This window comes from Heteronotia binoei, chromosome 13 (genome assembly GCF_032191835.1).
Source record: "Heteronotia binoei isolate CCM8104 ecotype False Entrance Well chromosome 13, APGP_CSIRO_Hbin_v1, whole genome shotgun sequence".
Taxonomy (NCBI): domain Eukaryota; kingdom Metazoa; phylum Chordata; class Lepidosauria; order Squamata; family Gekkonidae; genus Heteronotia; species Heteronotia binoei.
Window position 1 is genome coordinate 73,605,195 of NC_083235.1, and position 26,223 is coordinate 73,631,417.

A 26,223-nucleotide genomic window follows, 5' to 3' on the forward strand; every position below is an offset into this window, starting at 1 on the left:
GTTGACGTAGCACCTGAGGTACTGTTCTAGAAGCCCGTTGACACTCTCCGTCTGGCCGTCCGTTTGTAGGTGGTAGGCGGAGCTAAGCCCTTGCTCTATCCCTGCGATTTTGCAAAACTCCCGCCAGAAGTTGGCAACGAACTGTGGCCCGCGGTCACTAATGACCTTATCAGGGAAGGAGTGGAGCCGGACCACGTGATTGAAAAACAAATAGGCTAACTTCTTGGCTGTGGGCAATTGCTTGCACGGGATGAAGTGGGCTTGTTTTGAAAAGGTGTCCACTACCACTAGGATTACTGTTTTACCTTGGGAAGGGGGCAGTTCTACTATGAAGTCCATCGACACCACCGCCCATGGTCGGGACACAATGGGTAGTGGTATCAGGTGGCCCGGTGGTTTTCCCCCTCTCCGTTTGGTCATGATGCATGTCGGGCAGGAGCTTACAAATTCCGACACGTCCCTTTTCAGGTGTGGCCACCAGAATTGTCGGGTGACCAGGTTGAGCGTTTTTACATAGCCAAAATGCCCAGCTAGGTGGCTGGAGTGGCATTGCGTTAGGACTTCACTCCGCAGGCTTTTTGGCACATAGATCTTCCCATTGTAATACCACAGCCCTCCTTCCCCCTTCTCAACGCCCTCAGGCCTTTCCCCTCCCTCCGCCTCTGCTTTGGCCGCGAAGCGTTCCTTTTCTTTTGGCTCTGGAGTCCCTGTCTTTTTTCCCGACCGGGTGGGGGAAATGAGCGAGTCTATCACCTCTTCTTTTTGGCTGTCATGCTGCGGCATGCGTGAGAGCGCGTTGGACAAGAAATTCTTAGTTCCGGGGATGTGCTTGAGCACAAAGTCAAATTTAGTGAAAAACCCCACCCACCTTATTTGTTTGGCGGTGAGTTTGCGCCGTCCGGTTAGCGCCTCGAGGTTTTTGTGATCTGTCCAAATTTCAAAAGGGACCCGGGCTCCCTCTAGCCATGATCGCCATGTTTTTAGAGCGAATGTGACTGCGAAGGCTTCTTTGTCCCACACTGACCAGTTTCTCTGTTCGTTCGAGAATTTGTGAGAGATGTATGCGCAGGGTCTCAGCCCTCCCTCGTCATCCCTCTGCATCGATATTGCCCCCACCGCGACATCGGAGGCGTCGCATTGCACCACGAACGGTTTTAACTCATTGGGGTGGGCCAATACTGGTTCGCTTGTGAATAGTCTTTTCAATTCATCAAACGCGCGCTGGCACTCTGGTGACCATGCGAGGCGTGCCCTGGGCTTTTTTGCTTCCTCCCCCTTCCCTTTCGTTTTGAGCAGTTCTGTGAGGGGTAGCATGACCTTGGCGAACCCCTTGATGAACCCGCGGTAAAAATTTGCGAACCCGAGGAATGATTGTAGCTGCTGTCGGGTTCGGGGCGGCTCCCAATCTAATACCGCTTGGATTTTCGCGGGGTCCATTGCTAGCCCTTCCCCCGACACTCGGAACCCCAGGTAATCTAGTTCCGTTTTGTGGAATTCACATTTGGTTAATTTAGCATACAGTTTGTTCTGATACAGGGTGGTCAACACTTTTCTAACCAATGGTACATGTGATTCTAGGTCTTTAGAGTAAATAATGATGTCATCCAGGTACACCACCACCCCCTTATACAGGTAGTCCCTTAACACTTCATTGATAAAATTCATGAACACTCCCAGCACCCCCTGCAACCCAAACGGCATCACCAGGTATTCAAACTGTCCCATCGGCATGTTGAACGCCGTCTTCCACTCGCCCCCCTCTTTGATCCGGACTCTAAAGTACGCATCGCAGAGGTCGAGCTTGGTGAATATTTTGCCCTCCGCCACCGTACTTAGCAAGTCTTTTATCAGCGGGATCGGGTAAGCGTTTGACATGGAAATCCTGTTTATCCCGCAAAAATCTGTGCAAAGTCTCAAACTTCCAGCCTTCTTCTTGCGGAATAGGACGGGGGCTGCATGGGGGGCCATGGCGGGGTGGATAAACCCCCGCTTCAAGTTTTTGTCTATGAACTTTTTCAGTTCTGCTTCCTCCGCCCAGCCCATCGAGTAAAGTTTGGCATTCGGTAATTCCTGCCCTGGTATTAGTTCGATGGTGCAGTCAGTTGGGCGGTGGGGGGGCAGTTTGTCTGCCTCCTCCTCACTAAAAGCCCTCCTCAAGTCTCGGTATTCCTTGGGAATCGATTTCACCTCCTCTATGGTCAGGCATAGCCGATCGTTTTGGGGTGGTGCCTTGGGGCCCCATTCTTTCCGCCAATGATGGTGCTCGCACCACCAGTCTGGGAAGCGCACAATCTGTGCTTCCCACTGAATATCTGGCTGGTGTCTCACTAACCAGCCCGCCCCCATCACTACATCGAACGAGGAGGAGGGGGCTATCACAAACGTTTCGATCCCCCAGTGATCCTCGGTCCCTACTGGCACCGCTTGGGTTTCCTCGGTGCACGGCTCCCCTTTCATCACTGACCCGTCCATCTGTTCGAATTGGATTGGGTGGGGTAACGGGGACCTGGCTAGCCCAAGCGCCTCTACGAGGCGGGGGGTGATAATGTCCCTAGTGCACCCTGAGTCTATTAGGGCCCGGGTGTGCATAAAACGCTTTAAGTTGGGGTTCAATAAAGTCACGGCCATAAATAACAGTTCCCCAGTAACTCTCACCATCATTGGTGCCGGCGCTTCACGGACCTGCTTTGTGGCACCTATTAAAGCAGGTCGCTGTCGTTTCCCGCCGACTCGGGGTCCCACGACTCCTCGCTCGATTCTGCGACGGTTATAATATCCTCGTCAATCGCCATGGACATGGTGACAGCGCCCCGACTGGGCTCCTTGGCTCGCCCCCCCCTTTCTTTGGGGTGGCCGCGAGCGGTTTGGGCGGCGGGGTGGCGGGTTTCGGCTTCTCGGGGCAGTTGGCGGCCAGGTGCCCCGGGTCCCCGCACCTGAAGCATCTCCTCCCTACCCCCACCGGGGTGGAGGTGGTGGGCGCCTTTTTCTCTTCAGGTTTGGTCGCCGGGGTACTCGGCCTTCCCCCTTTTCTCCCTAGTTGCTGTTGGCGGCGGATTCCAACGTGTTGCAGGTTCGTTTCCACCTCTCCAGCCAGTTGGATCCAGCCGACCAGGGTGTCGGGTCTGCCTTGGTGATAGCACCGGTCGAGTATGTTGGCGTTCAGGCCGTTCTTAAATGCCGTGTACTTCATCAGCTCGCTCCAGCCCCTCACTGCCGCGCAGTGCGCCATAAATTCGGTAGCGTACTCTTGGGTGGTGCGGTTCCCCTGCTCAATTCTCTGGAGGGCTTCGATGGCTTTTTCTTCTCTCAGGGGGTCGCCGTACTGCCGCAGCATCGCCTGGAGGAAGTCCACCACTGTCGCCAGTTCGGGTCTCCTTCCCGTGTATAGCCCCACATACCACTTCCTCGCGGCCCCCTTTAGCTTGGAGGCAATGTGGTCTACTCGACTCGCCTCCGTTGGGTAGCTCACGCCCCAATGGGTGAAAAAGTTGTTGCACTGGATGGTGAAGTACTCCACCTCATCTCCATCCCCGTCAAATGTGATCTGGAGCTCGCAGGCTCTCGCTCCATCCCCCGCCACCGGGGCCGCCGGTGCCGCGGGCCCCGCCGGCTGGGGCCCGGCTGGCGGCGGCGGTGGTGGGCCCAGAGGTGGTCCGGCTGGTGGGCCTGCAGGGCCTGGGGCCGGCGGCCCGGCCGGGCCCCCACCCCCGTCGATCGGGGGTGCCGCGGGCTGCCCTGGTGCTCCCCCGTCCGGCGCCGCCGGTGCTCCATCGGCGGGCGCGGCCGAAAGAATCGGTCCCCCTCCGGGGGCCCCGGCCAGCGCCCCCAGTCCGGCCCCTTGCAGGGCACGGAGCTGGTTCTGGATTGTGTCCAGTTGCAAGTGCATCTCCGCTGCCAGCTGGACGCGGGTCTCGTGCACCTCATCGTGGATTTCTCTTACCCACTGGAAGAGCTCGTTGCGGAGCACATGTGCCGGTTCGCCGCCACTAGGGATCGGGGCCCCCTCTCTCTCCAGGTCCCAGTCGTCCCCTCCGGTTCCGGTCGCCAACGCCTTGTATCTCTCGTCCGCGGCTTCCATGAGCGCGGTGGACTTACGCGGGGTCCAGCTCCTCGGGGCAAAGATTGCCGTGGAGAAGTGCGCTGGGTCCTTGACTTTTTGTCTCACCGCAGTCACCCCCGGGTTCTAGCGGCCTCTCCCCCGGGGGTGTGCTGGGCTCTCCGTTATCTGGAGCCTTTGCTGCCATCCAGCTAAGTTGCCAGTCCGGATAAGCTCCCAAAAAGGGATCAGTGTTATAATGTCAGAACTGGAAGAACTTCAATCGAGGCCCAGGACTTCGTTACAAAAGTATAGACGTTTATTGAGAACTACAGTACTGAAGGCACAGAATAACACTGATAACGAAGTTAGCATTGGTTACATTTTTATGTGCTTGTGGCAACAACAATAAAACGATCTTTCACACGGCCAGAGACAACTGTCTGTTTCCCAGGGTCTGTTATCAGCAAGGGAGGATGGAGTCCTGCTGAGATGTCCTGGCCGGTCGGCTTCAAAGGGCACCTGCAGATATTGGCCAGAGGCTATCTGTCACCCTTCAGTGATCACAGTTTGTTTGAAATGCATAGCGGTCTGGTTAGTGGCCTGGCTGAGAGCACACTGGGTTAGTATCTGGTTACAATATGGAGTCAGTTAAGCTAACAGCATATAACAGCATGTAGGAAAGTTACAAGTTCTGACAGCCACAACTTATCATTGGAATTCTCTGTCTGGGGCAGTGATGCTCTGTATTCTTGGTGCTTGGGGGGGGCACAGTGGGAGGGCTTCTAGTGTCCTGGCCCCACTGGTGGACCTCCTGATTGCAATTGGGTTTTTTGGTCACTGTGTGACACAGAGTATTGGACTGGATGAGCCACTGACCAGATCCAGCATGGCTTCTCTTATGTTCTTATGCAGCATTCCTGCAGTCACAGATTATGCACATGGAGCTTCACTGACATCTCCATACTCCCTGAGGAGTGATATGCTGTGATCAAGACTTGACAATTGCCCTGGGCACTTCTCTATGCAAAATGTTAGGTGCCTCTAGCAGATCAGTAAACATGTGGGGTGGGAAGATGATGGTACCCTTTTTATGCTCAACCCTATGGCGGGAGAGGGCAGGACAGAATGAAAGGACAATAAAAGTTGATTCACAGCCCCACTGCACAATCAACAATAGGAAGGAGAAAACCATCATGTCGAACCCAGGTTAGGAGCTCAAATGTAGAACTGATAACCTCGGTAAAAGGTCAAGGTAGTCCCCTGTGCAAGCACCAGTCATTTTCGACTCTGGGGTGATGTTGCTTTCACAACGTTTTCACGGCAGACTTTTTGTGGGGTGGTTTGCCATTGCCTTCCCCAGTCCTCTACACTTTCCCCCCAGCAAGTTGGGTACTCTGGGACAGGTGGACAAATTGAACCAGTACAATCAGTCATGTAGAAAAATAATCAGGGATAAGTAATCAGGGATAAATGCAAGGTTTAATGGGTGCTAGTCAAACTCTGGGGGGAAATCCTAGTGGGAAATCATCCACGGATAGGCCAGTTTCTAGCCTGCTGCCTGAAATAGAGCCTCTTTCAGCCTAGTAGATCTGCTCCCAAGTACAGTAAATCTGATGGCAAACCACAGCCCTGCCAAAGTATAAATCTGCTCTTGATTGAGTACAATAGCCTACTGCTTTCATCAAGCAGGACACAGATTTCCAACAGATCCTTGTCTGAATCTTTTGAAACAGTACTCCCTGGTCACAGGAGCATAGGGTTGCCAGGTCCAATTTAAGAAATATCTGGGGACTTTGGGGGTGGAGCCAGGAGACATTAGGGGTGGAGCCAAGATCGAGGCTGTGACAAGCATAATTGAACTCCAAAGGGAGTTCTGGCCATCACATTTAAAGGGACGGCACACCTTTTCAATGCCTTCCTTCCATAGGAAATAATGAAGGATAGGGGCACCTTTTGGGGGGCTTATAGAATTGGACCCCCTGGTCCAATCGTTTTGAAACTTGGGGGATATTTTGGAGAGAGGCACTAGATGCTGTACTGAAAATTTGGTGCCTCTACCTCAAAAAACAGCCCCCCCAGAGCCCAGATACCCGCGGATCAATTCTCCATGATTTTCTATGGGAATAAATCTACATAGGGAATAATAGAGCAGACATTTCCCTCCCCTCCCCCCGCTTTCTCACGACGCTGAAGCGGGGGAGGGCCTCCAAAACGGGGGATCTCCTGCCCCCACCTGGGGATTGGCAACCCTACAGGAGCATGAGTGGGCCTCATATATTTCTAAATATGGACTCCAAGTATGGCTGCCTTTTGTGAGGACTGAGAGAAGAAAAGAAAACAGGGTATCTCGTGGAAGTGCCACACAGCTTCATGTAATGTTAGACCAGTTCCCCAGCAAGCAATTGGTAATGCAAAAAGTAGTCTTTAAAAGAAGAAGGTGTAATGTAGCTGTCGTATCCTCTGAGATGTGGTCATAGGGTTGCCAAGTCTAATTCAGAAAATATCTGGGGATTTTGGGGCAGAGTCAGACTTTCCCATTTCCAAAATAAATGGATAAAAATACAGCAGTGCAGTTCGCCTGAATAATCATTTCCTCATCCCCCAGTAGCTGCAATTCTAGTAAGTGAAAGTGTAAACACGCAGAAAGCAGCCAAAATGCACAGGTTCTAATACTCACTTTGCCATGGAAGTTTTCTAGGTGACCTGGACCCAGTCACACACTCTTACCTACCCCATACAGTTGTCAGGATGAAACTAAAGAGTGAAAAATGTAAGCTGCTTCCAGTTCCCATTGCGGAGAAAGGTAGGGTATAAATGAAATGAAATAAACAGTACACAGTCTCTGGCACCAAATCTTTCTTTTTTCTGTATATAGGCTGTGGCACCAGGAGAGCCAGTTTGGTGTAGTGGTTAAGTGTGCGGACTCTTATCTGGGAGAACCGGGTTTGATTCCCCACTCCTCCACTTGCACCTGCTGGAATGGCCTTGGGTCAGCCATAGCTCTGGCAGAGGTTGTCCTTGAAAGGGCAGCTTTTGGGAGACCCCTCCCAGCCCCACCCACCTCACAGGGTGTCTGTTGTGGGGGAGGAAGGTAAAGGAGATTGTGAGCCGCTCTGAGACTCTTCGGAGTGGAGAGCGGGATATAAATCCAATATCTTCTTCATCTTCTTCTACCCAGGCCAGGATAGTTCAGGGATAACTTGGGTCAACCTAGTACTGACATAGTACTAGTACTGTGTGAATTGTAGATTTCTGTGACATTCAGTAGTGCTATTTCCTCAGGTTATTTTAAGACTCTGCATTTAAAAAGACTTTTCCTATAGAAATGTCTGGCATAATAAACCCTTAACCTGTCTCTGTACTGTCTGAGATTCTGTCTGGAATCCGAGGTGACTCAAGATGCTTGATTGCTTAGATATGCCTGGGGCCGCTCGTCTGTTTGAAAACTGCTCTTGTGGTTTTCTCTACTGAATTAAGGAACCAGCAACAGGAATGTAAAATATGGGATATTGTTAGTAATAAAATTGCCAGTCTTCAAAATCCTTCTTTTAATTTGAACGTTCAGGCAGCATTCGTAGATAATCTGTTCTTTGCTCATACATAATAACCGAACAATTACTTTATTTCTCAATCGTTCACCAACAAAAAGAGATCCTTCATTATTTATACTGCTTCCCCCTATCTAGCCCTGCCTCATAATCTCTTTGCAGGGAGACTCAGATTTATTCACAGCATGAAAGAAGTTCATACTTCTAGCCTGAAAAAAAGGAAGAGGGAAAAAACATGCAGAATTTTTCTTTTATTTTAAAAAAGCAAATGTTTATGTATGAGTGTCACCGGCTCTGGGAAAGCTATCCTCCAGGAGGAGCACACAGAGCAGTAAAATTATGCTACGTTTTATGCATGAATGCAGGACAAAGTACTTTACATTTACAGTAAACTGCAAAAGAACATTGCCATGTAGTCTTTCGTCCATTGGTCACCTTTATCCACCTCTCTACCCAAGACATTTTGCACATTGAAATTAAAGTACATAAAGACACTATCTACCCCCCCCCATTTATTTAGTGTAGTTTTATCCCACCCTTCTTCCAATGAGCTCTAGGCAGTGTACGTGGTTCTTCCCGCCTCCATTTTACCCTCACAATCACCCAGTAGGTTAGGCTAAGAGACAGTGGCTGGCCCAAGCGCAACCAGCAAACTTCCATGTCAAGGGGGATTTGAACCTAGGCAGGGCTTTTTTGGCAGAAAAAGCCCAGCAGGAACTCATTTGCATATTAGGCCACACATCCCAGATGTCACCATTGTTTCACATAGGGCTTTTTATAGGGAAAAGCCCAGCAGGAATTCATTTGCATATTAGACCACACCCCCTGACACCAAGCCAGCTGGAACTGTGTTCCTGCTTGAACCTAGGCCTCAAGAGCATTCTAACCACACCCAAAAGCTAAAAAGCAATCAATAGCTTGTGTGCATGAAGTAAACATATATAGGCTCCATTCCTGAGACCAGAAAAAGCAGCATTCCTGACCATGCGCTCATGTTGTCTACACTCTAACAATTCAGGGAGCAGAGCCAGAGGGCTCATTCAGCCTCCCCCTCTATGTGTGTTAAGGTTAATGTCATGTACAATGTCAAGTAAGGCTAGTGATTTAAAACAAGCTATTAAAACATGGGCAAATATAAAAACACAAAATTAGGCATGATGGATCAGAGCAAGGGTCTACCTAGTCCAACACCCTGTTTCCAGCAGCAACCAGTCAGACACCACAGAGGTCCACAAGGAGGAATCTCATTCAACATTTGCTAATTGCTTCTGATCATCCAACAATCAGATACGGCTGAAGCTGGTGGAAACCAATGTCAGTCTCGTAGCAATCAGAGGCAGGGCATTTTTTCCTGGGGGAACATGCCATAACCTCTTTGTGGAAACAAAATTCTCAAAAAAGTATCTAAAAGTATATGGGAGCACTGGGGGAGCATGACAGTCTTTGATCCAACAAAGTACGTTAAAACGCAGTTGCTTCATAGTCATTATTCAGCCTTTGGAACCAAAAGCAAAACCTGGAAAAGAACCGAGGAAGTTGGTGACGCATCCAAAGTTTGGAAACTGCTTTAAAGTAGAAGTAAGTCTGTGGTGCCTTAAAATAATATTGTTTCAAAGAATCCCATGTGTTCCTCTTTCATTTTCCTCTTGAGATTTCCGGCACCTGTTTTTCCAGGGAAAAAAAGCCCTGATCAGAGGCATTCTGAAACTAGAGGTCTCATTCAGCGACTTGGTTCTTAGCCAGTGATAGACCTATACTCCATAAATTTCTCTAGTCTAGTGCTCATCACTATGTCTGCAATACCAGGAACACTTTCCCATTATTTCCCAGTAGATCTGCCCAGGATTGTTCCCTACATCTCATAGCAGGGAGTTTCCCATGTTATCTACCTTCTGCGTCTCTTGAATCTACAGCCAATTAGCTTTGAATGAAAATATGGACAACTTTATTTATTTAAAACATATATCCTTCCTCATAACATTCTCAAGAACGTTATGACATGTAAGAAATCACCAAATGCTTGGGAAGGTTAAAATATCTTTAATTAGCAATTGAAACTGAAATAGTAAGTGCAGATGAATGGCAGAGTTGCCAAGAGATCTGGCAAAAAAATATTGTATCCCTTTAATGGAGGCTTAATGTGTAAAACACAGCCCTACCTGACAAAAGCCTCTGGCTGTAAAGGAAGGTGGGCCCAATTTGCCATCATGGAAGGAATGAGACCTATAAGTTGCAACTAAGGGGCTAAGAAGCCTTAGCAGTCACAGATTCCCACCCCTTTGTTGGAATTAGGGTTGCCAAGTCCAATTCAAGAAATATCTGGGGACTTTGGGGGGTGGAGCCAGGAGACTTTGGGGGTGGAGCCAGGAGACATTGGGGGCAGAGCCAGGAGCAAGGGTGTGATAAGCAGAATTGAACTCCAAGGGAGTTCTGGCCATCACATTTAAAGGGACACTTCCCCCACCCGCCACCACCATGAGAAAGGGGGCTCCCCTCACCCTCGCCGCTCCCGCCGGCCGTCCAGCTTCATTGCCGCGGGGAGACGGAGGCGAAAGAACCTCGCGCGCCCCTTTACCAGCTTCCCGCCGGCCGCAAAAGTTCGCAGAGAGAAGAGCCTCACGGTGGCGGCAGGGAGAGCAAACAATCCGCGTCTCCTTGGCAAAGGAACGCTCTCCTCTCTCCCCCCCCCTTTCCTTCCTCGCGCTCCAGTCGCTGAGAGGAGGCGGCGCTGGCGGAGGGAGGCAGAAAAGAGCGGCGATTTAGTAGGTGGGGCCGGGGAGCGCCTCGCGCCGCAGAGGCAAGGCTTGGTGAGGCGAGCGCCTTTTCCTGCGCGGTTTCTCCCCGCCCCCCTTTTGCCATACCCCCTTCCAATCAGGGACAGGCTGCCGCTGCCCCTGCAACGATCAACGGCCTTCGCCTTCCCCTCACCAAGTTTGAACTGTCCTTGTGAAGTCTTAGGAGAGGGGAAAGGGGGGCACCCCGGTGCCGTTTCCCCCCTCCCCCCGCTTCCATTTTTTGGGGGAGCGGGGGAAGAGGGTGGAAATCCTGGGGTCCCCCGCCAGGGCGGGAGGGTTGGGAAGCCTAGTTGGAATCATTCTTCAATTATTTGGAGAATATGGACATAGTTACTGCCTTGGAGGCTATTGTTTCTTCAGTTCTCCGAATATTGGTAGTGGTCAGAGGAACACTGAAGAACTGGTTTGATCTGTCTGGAAACTTAGTCTGAGACTGGTTTCTTTCCTTTTCCCTCTTCCCATCCCCTTACCTCCCACTTTGGTGCATTTCTTCCCAAACTTATCAGTTTGATGATTGATTTATTCACTTATGGGTTTAATTCATTGCAGGATAAGCAGGGTGTAAGTGAGGGATGTGGGAGGCCCAGTTGGGGAAAGGAGTAGCACCTAGGCACATCGCAATGCCCAGTGAGTTTGGGTGGGAATGGCCATTTTGTGGCACGCCAGAGATTTTAAATTGTGTATGGCATTGGGGAAGGACAAAAGCCTATCCAAACACAAACAGCCTGCACCATCACCTCCTAAGAGGCAGATGAGGAGGACAAAGTGGAGAAGTGGATTATTCTGGAAAAATTGGTGGCACTAGAAGAGTTGCAAAGGATAGCATTTGCATGTGGGCATTTATTGTCTGTCTGTCTATCTTTTATATATAATCTTACCTATCTTATCTGTTCTATGGAATTACATACATGGCCTCATAAGAATTTTTATTATAAATCTCCCCTGTATTATAATTCACCAGACAGTCTGGTCACAGTTCACCTATTCTCCCATTGGCTGAGCTGCCTGTTGTTTAGTCTCAATGGAGAGCAACCTCCAATCTCCAGCCCCAGGACAGACAAAGATTGAGCCACTGCTTTGCAGATGAGAGAAAGAAAGCCTTCCCTCGACTGGTTGAGGGAGAGAGGAGGAGGGAAAGAGTCAGAAAAAACCCTCCCACAGTTGGTTAAGAGCTCCTCCCTCTCCTCCTCTGGAAGGGAAACAGCCAGAGACAGGGGAGGAAATGGTGTCCCATGACAGCAGACCAGATACAGGAGAGGGGAGAGGGAAGGCAAAAGAGGGGGGGAAAGAGAGGATGAAGTCCTATGCTTAAGACCAACAATGTTATCAGAGAGACAGTGTTGGTCTGAAAGGTATCACTAATGGATTTTGAGGGAGAGGTCATTTGGGCCAGTCCTGACTAGGGATGCCGGTTCCAGGATGGTGGGGAATTACTTGACATTTTGTGGTTGAGTCTGAGGAGGGCAAGGTTTGGGGAGAGGAGATCTCTCAGCTGAATATAATGCCAAAGAGTCCATCCCATAAAGCAGTTATTTCTCCAGGGGGAGATAGAACTGTTGTTTGGAGTTCAGTTGTGATACCAGGAGGTCTTCAGGCTCCGCCTGGGGCTGGCTACCGTAGGCCTGGCAGCACCCTCTGGGTGACTTGATGCCACCTGACTGGCATGACTTAACTAGGCCTGGCTGCTTGCTGCTGTTCAGCAGCAGCCCCACTATGACAGCCACTGTGGCAGAGGAGTTAGGGCTTCAGAGTGGGGTCTGCCAGACCCAGGTTCTTGCTGTGGAAACTGACTGGGTGATTTCAGCCCAGTCACAGACTTTCAGCCTAATCTACCTCACAGAGTAGGGCTTGTAAGATAGGTTAGGCCTCTTTCTAGAGCCCATTGTATATTTCCTCACAATGGGCATTATTCCAAGTTTTATAATAATTTTTGCAGATGATACATAAAATCACATAGGCCATTAGGGACATAGGTGTTGGCCTGGAATTTGTATTATGTTTTCAGCTATAGTGCCCAGATGCTTCTGGAAGTGAGCTTTGGACTATGATAGGATCGAGTGGTCCCAGAGGAAGGCCATCTGTGAGATTTGGAAGGCCAAGGAGGCTCACTCGCTTGGGGGTCTTCCTCCCATGTCTGAGCATTCCCCCTGAAATGGTTCACCTCTGTCAAGATAATGGTGTGCAGCTCTCTGACTGAGGTAACTCTGTCTTCTTGGATGAGTTAGGACAAGGGCTCTGTGACCTCCTGCAGTGTTGGTGGGGTGTAGGGCACTAAGCAGAAGCTTGTTCCCTGGTGTGTGGTAGGCAGGATTTTTGCAAAGAGCTCCGATTTTGCAAGGGGCCCATTTGGGGAAAGGCCATCTTGCAACAACTGCTAGGCATGCTAGTGGCCTGTGAGACTTCCCTGTCAGTCTCCCTGGATGGCTTTGTGACTTAAAAGAAGGACATGGCCAAGGTTTGGCTTACATGTGGGCCACCTGGATGCTAGGCTTGCCAATCCCCAGGTCCCAGTGGAGGTTCTTCCGCTTTCCCAGGCTCCTTCCCACCACCAGTCAGCTGGCTGGCAGGGGAAAGCCCCGCCCCCAGAGGACCATGTGCCTTTGGAGGCTTCAGTCTCCGATTGAAAGGCTTCCTCTTGGGATGGTGTGTCTGTGTTACTTAGAAGAAGTTGGCAGCAACTCGTGAGTAGAGATGCCAATCTGTCGCTTCAGAGTTGCCAGAAACAGGGTGGGGGGGAGGGAAACGTCTGCTGAGTACTTCATTATTCCCTATGTGGAGATCGATTCTCATAGGTTATAATGGGGAACTGATCTGGAGGTTTCCAGGGCTCTGGGGGAGCTGTTTTTTGAGGTAGAGGCACCGAATTTTCAGTATAGTATCTAGTGCCTCTCCCCAAAGTACCCCCCAAGTTTCAAAACGATTGGACCAGGGGGTCCAATTCTATGAGCCCCAAAAGAAGGTGCCCCTATCCTTCATTATTTCCTATGGAAGGAAGACATTTTAAAACGTGTGCTGTTCCTTTAAATGTGATGGCCAGAACTCCCTTGGAGTTCAATTATGCTTGTAACACCCTTGTTCCTGGCTCCACCCCCAAAGTCTCCTGGCTGCACCCCCAAAGTCCCCAGATATTTCTTGAATTGGACTTGGCAACCCTACTGGATGCTACCAAGTCAGTTGGTTTGCACCAGGGCTGGAGGCTTTTCCACTGTGAAGGAAGGGTTGTTGATGCGCCTGTGCTTAGTGAGGGTGGTCTTTAGTGACGCAAAGAATAAAGGCTTGCACACAGCAGTGTTAAAACCACTATATACAATTTATTTACACCTCCACTCTCCAATCCGACAGAATGCTCCGCTGCAACACCACCATACATATCCCACACACAGTAAAGTGTCTTTGTACATTTATACATAAGGTCCAGCCAGGTAACCAATCAGCTTGCTGCTGAGTCATGCTGACATTGCCCAGGCTGATGCAATCTGGCAACCAGCCACCTTCTGTCACTTAGATGATCTACCTGGCAGTTCTGTTACTTTCACTTTCCCAGCATGTTCATAGAAACTGCTTGCATATACTGACAAGGGTAAGGGTTACCCCTTGCCTTCACCAGTTTATCAGCACTTGCCATTTTTTGTTATTGTTAACAAGTTAATAAAACTGCCCTCAGTTTACTCCAACCATGTTGTCATCTCGTTATTCCAACTATGGGGGTAATATTAAACTTTAATTAAACTAGCAATGATTCGTAGCCAAAACTAGATAAAAGGACCAAATCTTCTTTGAGCTTTCTGAGGCCCATAACCCTTTGTACAGTAAAGCCTCTAGGGTTTGCATTGTACAGTGTAATTCTCTGACCATTCAAAAACTTCAGAGATTTAAAGCATGTTTGACTATATAACTGCAGCAGCCATCTGAAATGTAACAAAACTTGTTTTAAAGTTTATCCATACCCTTTGCAACCTACCCGCCCATAACCACTGGCTCCCAAAGCCAAGGCTGAACCTTGCAAACCCCATTTAATTAATATCTCTTGCTGTAGTCTAATTCTCTTTTCGACCCGTGGCCGTCATCTGCCTGTCATCTCAGCTGATTTACAATGAGGTTTAATTAAACCCTATGTACATTATTCAGCATTCTTCAAAGGCAGCAGCAAAGCATCCAAGGGTTTTTAAAATGTCACCTGCTGAGACATATCACCTCCTTTTAAATAAATATGACAGTGATCAAACTTTGGCTAATTACGGCAACTTCATTATTTGTTTGTATGTTTTAATATTTAACTGCTTTCGTGTTCATCCAGTTACTAAGCAACAGCAAATAGAAATTAACTTCTCATCAGCATGTTCCCAACCCAGCTAATCAGCACTTCAAAGGCCAGACACAATAAGAGGTCATCCAACTTGAAATCACTTTACAGTGCACACTAATGCAGGGAGAATAATACTCCCCACGCTACTGCCTGCTCCCATCTCTAATCACTTTGACTCCCTTAGAGTTGTTCTGCCCTACAATAATAAATAGTTTGTATTGTTAGCAGTTTGATTCAGATGGTGCCAATGCAGCGTTTAGGCCCAAATAATTAAGATAAAGGGCTCTAATTAGGCAATCTATTATATTACAATACAGTGCAGATCCCACAGCAAAACCTCCACGATACCAAGACCTGTGTACGTAGGAAAAGATAGCCAATGTGTTCTAGTGTTTCAGCTTGAAAGACAGTTGCAAATATTGCATGGAAAATATGATTAGTATGCCCAACCCAGAACCGTCTATATGCGCTCTCAAGCCCCACCTCTGGCTACACCCACTATGCCTTGTCTTGTGGAATGGAAGCAATATGAAACATTAATTGAATGCTAGATGCGAAAAATGTTACCAGGTGATTTCAGCTGAAGGGGGGGAAACCTGAGGGAAAAGGATAGTGCAATAAACTGGAAAAGTCCAAATTCCTTATCAATTTCTTTTTGGTTGTTATATTTTTTCACATTCAAATATATTTTTCTTCAAGATTCAAAATTGTGTGACAATTCACAATAATAAGTTTTTTGGGGGGTTGTTTTAATGGACAAAGGAGACCCAATAGATGTTGTTTACCTTGACTTCCAGAAAGCTTTTGATAAAGTTCCTCATCAAAGGCTCCTTAGAAAGCTTGAGAGTCATGGAGTAAAAGGACAGGTCCTCTTGTGGATCAAAAACTGGCTGAGTAATAGGAAGCAGAGAGTGAGTATAAATGGGCAGTCTTCGCAGTGGAGGACGGTAAGCAGTGGGGTGCCGCAGGGCTCGGTACTGGGTCCCATGCTCTTTAACTTGTTCATAAATGATTTAGAGTTGGGAGTGAGCAGTGAAGTGGCCAAGTTTGCAGATGACACTAAATTGTTCAGGGTGGTGAGAACCAGAGAGGATTGTGAGGAACTCCAAAGGGATCTGTTGAGGCTGGGTGAGTGGGCGTCAACGTGGCAGATGCGGTTCAATGTGGCCAAGTGCAAAGTAATGCACATTGGGGCCAAGAATCCCAGCTACAAATACAAGTTGATGGGGTGTGAACTGGCAGAGACTGACCAAGAGAGAGATCTCGGGGTCGTGGTAGATAACTCACTGAAAATGTCAAGACAGTGTGCGTTTGCAATAAAAAAGGCCAACGCCATGCTGGGAATTATTAGGAAGGGAATTGAAAACAAATCAGCCAGTATCATAATGCCCCTGTATAAATCGATGGTGCGGTCTCATTTGGAGTACTGTGTGCAGTTCTGGTCGCCGCACCTCAAAAAGGATATTATAGCATTGGAGAAAGTCCAGAGAAGGGCAACTAGAATGATTAAAGGGCTGGAGCACTTTCCCTATGAAGAAAGGTTGAAACTCTTGGGACTCTTTAGCTTGGAGAAACGTTGACTGCGGGGTGACATGATAGAGGTTTACAAGATAATGCATGGGATGGAGAAAGTAGAGAAAGAGGTACTTTTCTCCCTTTCTCACAATACAAGAACTCGTGGGCATTCGATGAAATTGCTGAGCAGACAGGTTAAAACGGATAAAAGGAAGTACTTCTTCACCCAAAGGGTGATTAACATGTGGAATTCACTGCCACAGGAGGTGGTGGCGGCCACAAGTATAGCCACCTTCAAGAAGGGTTTAGATAAAAATATGGAGCACAGGTCCATCAGTGGCTATTAGCCACAGTGTATGTGTGTATATAAAATTTTTTGCCACTGTGTGACACAGAGTGTTGGACTTGATGGGCCGTTGGCCTGATCCAACATGGCTTCTCTTATGTTCTAATGGCTTTACTAACACATCTTCTTTTTGTGTTTGTCTGTATTGCTGGGAAGGGGAGGTTGTTAAAACACCTGTCTGGTTTAAAACAGTTCCTGAAGGAAACCAGTCATAACCCAAGTCTGAACAGAAACAGAAGACTGGTGATTATTTATTCACTTGATTTGTTAATTGCCCAATCCTAGGTTGTGCCAAACTCTGGATGATGTACAACAAAAGGCATAAAGTCATTACACAAGTATGCAAACATTAACATCACAATATAACAAACTTAAAATAAAGTTGAAGAAGATCAGGTTAAAAAGAAGTCCAAGATGGCATCCCTAAAAATTTTGTCCCAATTCTGGATTGCCTGCCCACTTTTTGGGCAGGAAGAGGGGAAACACAAGATCAGGAGGAGGAGGAGGAAGAGGAAAGGGAGAGGGTGACAGTCATAATAATAGTAAAAAGCATTGTTGTTCTCAACCAAAAGCCTGACAGAACATCTCTGCCTTACAGGCCCTGTGGAATTGCAGACATCTTTGGGGCCAGAGATCACCAGCAGGTTGTTATCTGCACGCTAAAAGCTCTTCCAATCCTGAAGCCCCTCCCTCAGCCACAGAACCTCTATCTTCTTTGGAGTCAGTCTCAGCTTAATAAGTTTAGCTTTCCTCGAGGTCTGCTTTGAGAAGGGGTGCAGATAGGAGGCCATGTCTACTCTCCCTCACCATAGAGTACCGTTGAAAAATCTTTTACAATAAACACAATTTATACTAGCAGTTCTCAAGTTGCAGGTTGGGACTCAAAATTGGGTATCAGCTCTCTCACAGTCACAGGTAGGATGTGGGCGCTAACTCCTGGATTGAGAGTGGTATCTTTTAGGCCCCCTTGTCCTAGTGAAGGGGGCGGAAGACAACAGAGAGAGGCGCTTCCATATTCCTCCATCCCCTCCTTTGCCCTGCATCTTCATTCATTCCTAGAGGTCCAGTTCACTCAGGTTCAAAAGATTAGCTTATGTTTAGAACTGGCTCTTACTTCAAAATTTTTTAGGGTGATTGCTCTATATGCTTTTGCTTGCTTGCTTCTGGAATGGCAATTGGGTAACCAGTTACAATGCACTTTAGTAACTGCTGTGGGAATTTTTTACTTGGCAGTCTTACAGCCATGACTGAAGTAGCCTGCTTCCAATTTATCCCCAGAAAGCCACCGCAGGTCAATTGCATCTGTGGAAACAGGCAGAATGGCTGCCCTATACAATGGCTGACCCTTCCCAATATTTGAAATATTCACTGAGATGCTGATTCAGTTTGCTAATTAGCTTCCTATACATATGAAAAATTATCCTGATGTTTATATATATTTACCATACATCCCTGAGCAAATCTTGCAATAGATAATCGAAACAGAACAGATATTATATCCACTAGGGAAGGATCTGCAAGTTTGATTGTAGGGTACAAAATGGCTTTTAAGTAGAAGGTGGTTGGGGAGTGGAAATAAATAGGAGGGAGGAAATATCGCTGCGATGCTGTTTGGTAACTCTAATTACAAACAATGACACAATGAGTATGTTGCTAAGTTGTTTTCTGTTGCCCCACAAGGTTGAATCAGGAGCAATGGGCTGAAACTAAATCAAAAGAGTTTTTGGCTAAACATTAGGAAGATCTTCCAGACAGATCGGTTCCTCAGTGTAACAGGCTGCCTTAGGAGGTGGTGGGCTCTCCTTCTTTGGAGGTTTGCAGAAGCTAGATGGGCATCTGACAGCAATGCTGATTCTGTGAACTTAGGAAGTTCATGGGGGAGGCGGGTTGGAAGGGTTGCATCTGTGCTTAGTTCTCGTGACTCTTTCTTACATGCCCAGTAAAATTATGACTGCCATTTTGGGGTCAGTCAGCAATTTCCTCCAGGCCAGTTTTGCCAGGGATCCTGGAGGTTTTTTGTTTTTGTTTTGCCACCTTCTGGGTGTGGAGCAGGGGCCACTAGGGGTGTGGGGGGAGGTATTTTTTTTAATTTCCTGCATTGTGTAGGGAGTTGGACTAGATGACCCTGGAGGTCCTTTCCAACTCTGTGATTCTATGACACTCACTGGCATACCCAAACACAGCCAATTCATTTTAAAAGTTATATAATAATGTTTAGAATAAGGAATTAATTTTATAGCCATTGCAGTTTATTTACTTGTACTGTGATTCAAATTTATTACAAATTAAATTTTCCCCCGTCAGTTGTTTAACTTTAAGAGGCTCAGTTTTAATAAAAGAAAAAAACACCTTCCTGGAAATAGGAGATCACCCATAATTCACAGAGAATGCCAATGAGAAGATAACATCTCGGGAGTGCTTCCAAACACTAGCTATTGTTCTGAAATATCTATGCACATGCCAGTGTGGCAAATGGAAACTCTTTCAATTTCATCTACCCTACCTCCCACCATAAAATATTGTGGCCACATTGCCACTTCTGTGGCCATTTTTCCCCTGAGCATAGCAAAAGTAGTATTCAAAATGGAAAGGAAAGAAGAAGAAGATATTGGATTTATATCCCGCCCTCCACTCCAAAGAGTCTCAGAACGGCTCACAATTTCCTTTACCTTCCTCCCCCACAACAGACACCCTGTGAGGTGGGTGGGGCTGGAGAGGGCTCTCACAGCAGCTGCCCTTTCAAGGACAACCTCTGCCAGAGCTATGGCTGACCCAAGGCCATGCTAGCAGGTGCAAGTGGAGGAGTGGGGAATCAAACCCGATAAGAGTCCACACACTTAAGAGTCCACACACTTAACCACTACACCAAACTGGAGAGTTGTGGAAAGAAATGAGGAAGCAAAATTTAGCTGGTCTCTCAGCTCAGCCCAGTCTTACAGGTGAACGCACATACTCATTTCCTTTCCACTCCCACTTTCTATATAAAGCCAGAGGAAAGAACACGGAGGAAACAGTGATTATACATAGCACAGGGACCATCACTAGCAAGAATGACACCTATTACTGTCTTGCAGGCAAGACCTCACAATAAATGGACTTTATATTGTAGGTCTGCATAGGCAATATTTGGTCCAAGGATTAGAGACTATACACAACCGTATGCTAGTCATTCTGGAAGGGGAATCTTCTCAGAAGTTGCAACCTGCATTGTTAAGATTGCATCGGACTTATCCCTGCTTTTAGATATCCTGTTACTGCATGGGATAAGCAAACATTTTTGCTGGATGTGTGCCCATGTGAATATGGCCCTACTTTCTTTACCTTCAATTCTAAGAATTTGTTTGATTTTTTTATAAGTGAAGGAGATCAATATGTCTCTTGACAGGTTATTTTGCCTTGCATATTAAGTTAAGTCTGAAGATTTGTTCAGTTTCCAGGAAATCATCTTGTACTTTTAAGTAATCTTGTATTAATTTTCTGAACCCATTTTCTTAGTCTTGTTCATGGAATGATTCTAGAATGCTGCAAAATTGTAGATTATTGGTTCTGAGCTTTGCTTCTAAAACCTCAATCCATTGATTTGCTTCTCTTGGGGAGTAGATATCATTGTACTACTTCAAATTTGTCCTGTTTTCCTTCAAGTTTCTTTTGCTTTGTCTTGATTTCTTGAATTTCTTGTTTGTTTTCTTGAATCTTTTGGCTTATTTCTTGCAGTCCGGTTGAAATCTCCATTGTTTTTTGCTGTATATCTTCCCTGATGTCTTGTTGTAGTTGAGTTAAAAATCCTCTGTTTTCTTGCTGGAGTTCAGCAGTTAAAGTTTTAATTTGCCAGGAAAAGGATTTTTCTAACTTCTCAGTTATAATCTGAATATCTTAATCAGAGCCAATCTCCTATTTGTAGACCTTATTCCAGATGCCATCTTTCTTAGCTTTGCTAGTTTTTTTCTATGTCGAAATGCCTTCTACAGCCTCCCCACAAAGCTACATAAGTTTACATAGATTTACATAATCATAGCCTTACAATGTGGTGCAGGTTGCTACAATCTTAAAATATAATATGATATAAAATATAGACAATCTTAACAGTCTTTAACAATATAAACGGATAGAAGCATATAATATATATACTTTATATATTTGATCAGTTTCTATCTTCACACACACACACACACACCCCAGTAAAGGCTATATTATTAACAATATCAAGTATCTGCAAAATTTTAGCTTACAGTTGCTATTTTAGGCAATTGATGACAAGCTTCAGTACAAATTTGAAAGAAGAATTTAAAATATTTCTTGACAGTCTTAATTTAGGGGAAAAAGTAAAAGTAAGATAGGTATTTTGTTAGAAAGGTATGTTACCAAGCATGTGCTGTCCAGCAAATAGAAGCAAGAGCTTAGAATCTTGTCAGTTTAAATCCAGGGATAAGTGCAGGAGACCATCAAGATGGGAACCGTTGCTTCTTCTGTTCAATGTGACTGTTGTTCAAGTGACGACGACAACAAAAAAGTTACAATATTCCATGGATGGTACAGGAAGTAGTGAATATGAAGAAGGGTTATAAGTCAGTCGTTATTTCATATCTTTCGGCAAGCCAATGTTCTGTTGATTGTGTATAATCCAACTGAAAAAGCACAAAATGATATGAGAAGTAATCAATTTGAATAAAGGTTATGTGTTGGTACTTGTCTTATCTTATGTCCTTTTAATATGAGTTAAAACCCATATGAAAAAGCATAGTCTTTTAGAGCGGTCTGTTAAGATCCAATTTAATATCAGAAAATAGTCACAAAATAAAGGAATAATATAAGATCCAAATAAACATGTGGACAAAGGAGACCCAATAGATGTTGTTTACCTTGACTTCCAGAAAGCTTTTGATAAAGTTCCTCATCAAAGGCTCCTTAGAAAGCTCGAGAGTCATGGAGTAAAAGGACATATCCTCTTGTGGATCAAAAACTGGTTAATTAATAGGAAGCAGAGAGTGAGTATAAATGGGCAGTCTTCACAGTGGAGGACGGTAAGCAGTGGAGTGCCACAGGGCTCAGTACTGGGTCCCATGCTCTTTAACTTGTTCATAAATGATTTGGAGTTGGGAGTAAGCATTGAAGTGGCCAAGTTTGCAGATGACACTAAATTGTTCAGGGTGGTGAGAACCAGAGAGGATTGTGAGGCACTCCAAAGGGATCTGTTGAGGCTGGGTGAGTGGGCGTCAACGTGGCAGATGAGGTTCAATGTGGCCAAGTGCAAAGTAATGCACATTGGGGCCAAGAATCCTAGCTACAAATACAAGTTGATGGGGTATGAACTGGCAGAGACTGACCAAGAGAGAGATCTTGGGGTCGTGGTATATAACTCACTGAAAATGTCAAGACAGTGTGTGATTGCAATAAAAAAGGCCAACGCCATGCTGGGAATTATTAGGAAGGGAATTGAAAACAAATTAGCCAGTATAATAATGCCCCTGTATAAATTGATGGTGTGGTCTCATTTGTAATAGTGTGGACAATTCTGGTCACCGCACCTAAAAAAGAATATTATAGCATTGGAAAAAGTCCAGAAAAGGGCAACTAGAATGATTAAAATGTTGGAACACTTTCCCTATGAAGAAAGGTTAAAACGCTTGGGGCTCTTTAGCTTGGAGAAACGTCGACTGCAGGGTGACATGATAGAGGTTTACAAGATTATGCATGGGATGGAGAAAGCAGAGAAAGAAGTACTTTTCTCCCTTTCTCACAATACAAGAACTCATGGCATTCAATGAAATTGCTGAGCAGTCAGGTTAAAACGGGTAGAAGGAAGTACTTCTTCACCCAAAGGGTGATTAACATGTGGAATTCACTGCCACAGGAGGTGGCGGCGGCTACAAGCATAGCCAGCTTCAAGAGGGGGTTAGATAAAAATATGGAGCAGAGGTCCATCAGTGGCTATTAGCCACAGTGTGTGTGTGTGTGTGTGTGTGTGTGTGTGTGTGTATATATTTGGCCACTGTGTGACACAGAGTGTTGGACTGGATGGGCCATTGGCCTGATCCAACATGGCTTCTCTTATGTTCTTACGCTTTGGAAAAGAAGTGAAAAAAGTGGAGATGGTTTATTCCAGCCTGTTGGCAAAAACAAAAACCAGAAACAAAGAAACAGTACCAGCTTTACAGTCCAAACAACAGGGAGTGAAAAGCAGTGGCAATCTTCCAAAACTTGTTCAACAATATTTTGTTTTGCTCAAAAAATAAAACAAAAGAAAAGCTGTAGAGTAATATGAGGAGAGGAAACAAAGAAGCTGGTAAGATCCAAATAATTACTTATATCCAATTAGTTCTTTTAAATATTGTATTTACTTTACTTAGTCCAATTTAAAAGGTTTTTTTTTTAAAAAAAAAAAGTTTTATCTTGGCAGAGGGGTAGTATTTCCTTTAACAAGGAGCAGTAAATCTTGTTAGGATTCTCCAATGCCACCAAGGAGTGAGAAAATAAAGCAAGAAAATAAAGTTCCAGTTCTGTATAAAAGGTAGTAAGACAAGCCTTTAAATAATCTTCTGAGTAAGATCCATTTGAAAATATTTGCAAAGAGTACTTGGGCAGGCAGACTTACTTGGTTTTCCAACTGGAGTTCTCGGGACAACCTCGATGGTAGCCGCAGAGCAGAAGCCGGGAGACCTTGAGTCCACTAATTAAAGGAGACCCAAAATCTTCCATACTTCCAAAATGGTTTTGCTGGAGCCCTCCCTGTATTAGAAAGGGAAGGGGGTTGGGGTTTAGTCCATCGATCCTGCCTGGTTTTGAGCCCTGGTGCTGAGAAGCAGAGAGCACAAAACAAGCTGTGCTCTAGTCGGATGCCATGTTGACGAACATACCAGCAATAAGGATTTTTTGACTTGGTAACAAAGCCCTATAACGAGGGATATGCAGACAGCCCAAATTGAATTAAAATCAGAATGAGGGTCATCAAAGAGAATTCAAAGGAACTAGGTGATTTGTACAGGAAAGTGATTCCAAGGACGATGATTATTCAGACAGAAGAGAAGGCAGGAGGAAGCTTGAGAGGGATGGTAAGAGGGAGAGGAACAGAGATTGGCTTCCAGCAGGGGCCGTTTTGTAAAAACAGATGTTCCAGAGCTCTTTAGCATAACTCATTTGCATATTTTGCATAACTCATTTAGGGTCCCATAGGATAGAATAGAAAGATCAGGCCGCCGCTGCAGCACAATGCTAGAGAAGGCTTTTTAAACTTCAAACCCCTTCTCTGGGGTCACATCATAACAGTGCCCCAATCATGACCCCAGAGAAGGGGTTTAAAGGGCCGCAACATGATCCCAGAGAAAGGGTATAAAGTATGACACTCCTTCTCTAGCGTTCAGGCCCGTCGCCAGAAAACTTTAGGAGGAGGGGTCCAGGAGCTAAAAAAATTAGTGGACGGGGGCACAGGGCTTGGCTGCTTCTTCCCTCCAGCGGCCAGCCAGCCGGGCCCCTGCTCTCTCACTCTCCCCCTTGCTTGCTCGGTGAAAAGCTGCGTCCCACAGCCTCACTCCTGCTGCTTCAGAGCCTGGCAGGTGCAGGGCGAGAGCGCTGAAGGACCACAGCCAGCGGTTATGCGCCCTCAGGTTTGCTTCTGCTTGTGCTGATGCTGGACCTCTCCACAGCTCTGCTCAGCTGCTGCCCATGCCTCCCCACGGGCCGAGGGGGGGGCACTAGAGCAGCTGCCCAGGATGGAGCGCATCCTGCTGGGTGACAGCACACTTCTCTCTTGCCCTCTCTCCCCCCCCCTTGGAGGGGCCCTACAGTGGGAAGGGTGGTTTCAGTAGAGCGGCCTGGCCCCCTGGGACCTTCCATGGCTATGGGCCTGCTAATGTTTTGCCTGCCACCCTATCTCTCCATTGTATCCAATAGGCCCATAGGATAGAATGGAAAGATCAGGCCCCAGCTGCGGTGCAACCCCAGAGAAGGGGGTTAAAGTTTAAAACTGCTTCTCTAGCATTGCTCCTGAAGCCCAATCTCTCCATTGTATGGGCCCATAGGATAGCATGGAGAGATCAGGCTTAGAGCTTCTGGAGCACTGCTCTGGAGAGCTCTGGCCCCAACTGAGGCCTGGCTTCCAGACCTGAAATCAACACAGAATTCAACTCTAGAGAGGAAGATCTAGGCAACTAGCAAATTCAAAGGTGGGAATAAGGTCATGTATCACATGGCAGATGGGGCTGGGTTGAACAGCTGTTATGGCATGGGCTTATCCAAGAAGGCAGACCAAGCAATCTTTAGGAAAGTATTCTTTCCACAGTTATAAAGGTGGGCAGACCGGGCACAGAAAGCAAATATTGCTTATTACTGTGGAAACAAAAAAAGGAGGTGAATTAATACAAACTGGTAAACAGGTCCTGTGTGTTTTTGAAAGTTGTATGCCCAGACTTGTCCTTTCTCTTGTATACTTGGAGGGTGGTGTTTGCCTTGACACCAAGACAGCTAGCAATTCTCATCCTCCCATTCTCTCCTTTATCCACTCTGCCTCAGTTCATTCTTTACTTAACAGGATTTTATCCTTCTTTTATTTGAATTAAAATCAAAGTATCTGACCAGCTATGCCTCCAAAAGGACAAAGTATATTCCTCAGTCCTAAAAGCCCCACACTGACCCTGGTTCTCATGCTGGAAAATTACAGTGGAGAAGGATATTGAAATAAAGTATGAATATAGCTGGCTGGAGGGGAAGTCGGATCCTAGGCTGAAGCAATGGTCCTAAGGAGTGTGCATTTGGTTCTGCCTGAACCAAAAATAAATCTGAAAAACAGCTTATCGGTATTTTTCAGGTATGTTTGGCATCCCAAATGTATTCAGATTTTTTGGGAGGAGAACCAAAAAAACTTTGAAAAAAATCCCAGATTAAAAAAAAAAAAAGAAAAAAGGAAAGAAAAAAATCCCAGAAATTTTTAGGAATTACAGGCAAACCTGGATCAACAGCTGAGAGGCTGGAAAAGATTGCTCTCACCACTCGGCTGTTTTTGGGCTCTCTTCTGCAGTCCCTTTAAACAGGGAACAGAGCTCCAGCTGAGCCTGAAGAAAGAACTCTCCTCACAATATCAGCTGCTTTGCTGACTCTGTTGGGCAGTTCAGTTTAAAGGAACCATGCAAAAGAATCCCAGCTCAGCCAGTTCTCTGCTGGTTTTTGCATCTTTGCTGCTCCTTTTTTCCCCCCTCTGTATTTTTTGGGGGGGAGGGGGAGGTGTCTATTTGACCTGCAAAAACTGGGATTTCTGAAATATCCCAGGTTCAGATATTTTACCAGTATTGGGATCTGTTTTTTTTCAGGAATCCTCCCCCCCCCCCAAAAAAAAGTCCAATAGCCTGAACAAAAAAAAAAATACTAAGAAAAAAATTGCACACCCCTTGTCTTGACTCACTATCACTGTCACTATCTGCTACAGGTTCTTTAGATGATACTTCAGTGACTGGCCAAGTTAAGTGAAATCCAGCTGTGTAGCAACTGGAAATAATTATATTCCTGTGGCTAACTTAACCATCCATGAAAATCATGAACAAAAGCATTGAAGTATTCAGTTTCTGTGAGAAAACAATGACAGTACCAAAATCTCAACTGGAAAGCCACTTACAGCCAGGTTATTTGTAGATGGAATCCAAAGAGAGGGGAAGGATATTGACTCTAATATGCCAAGGATTTATTCT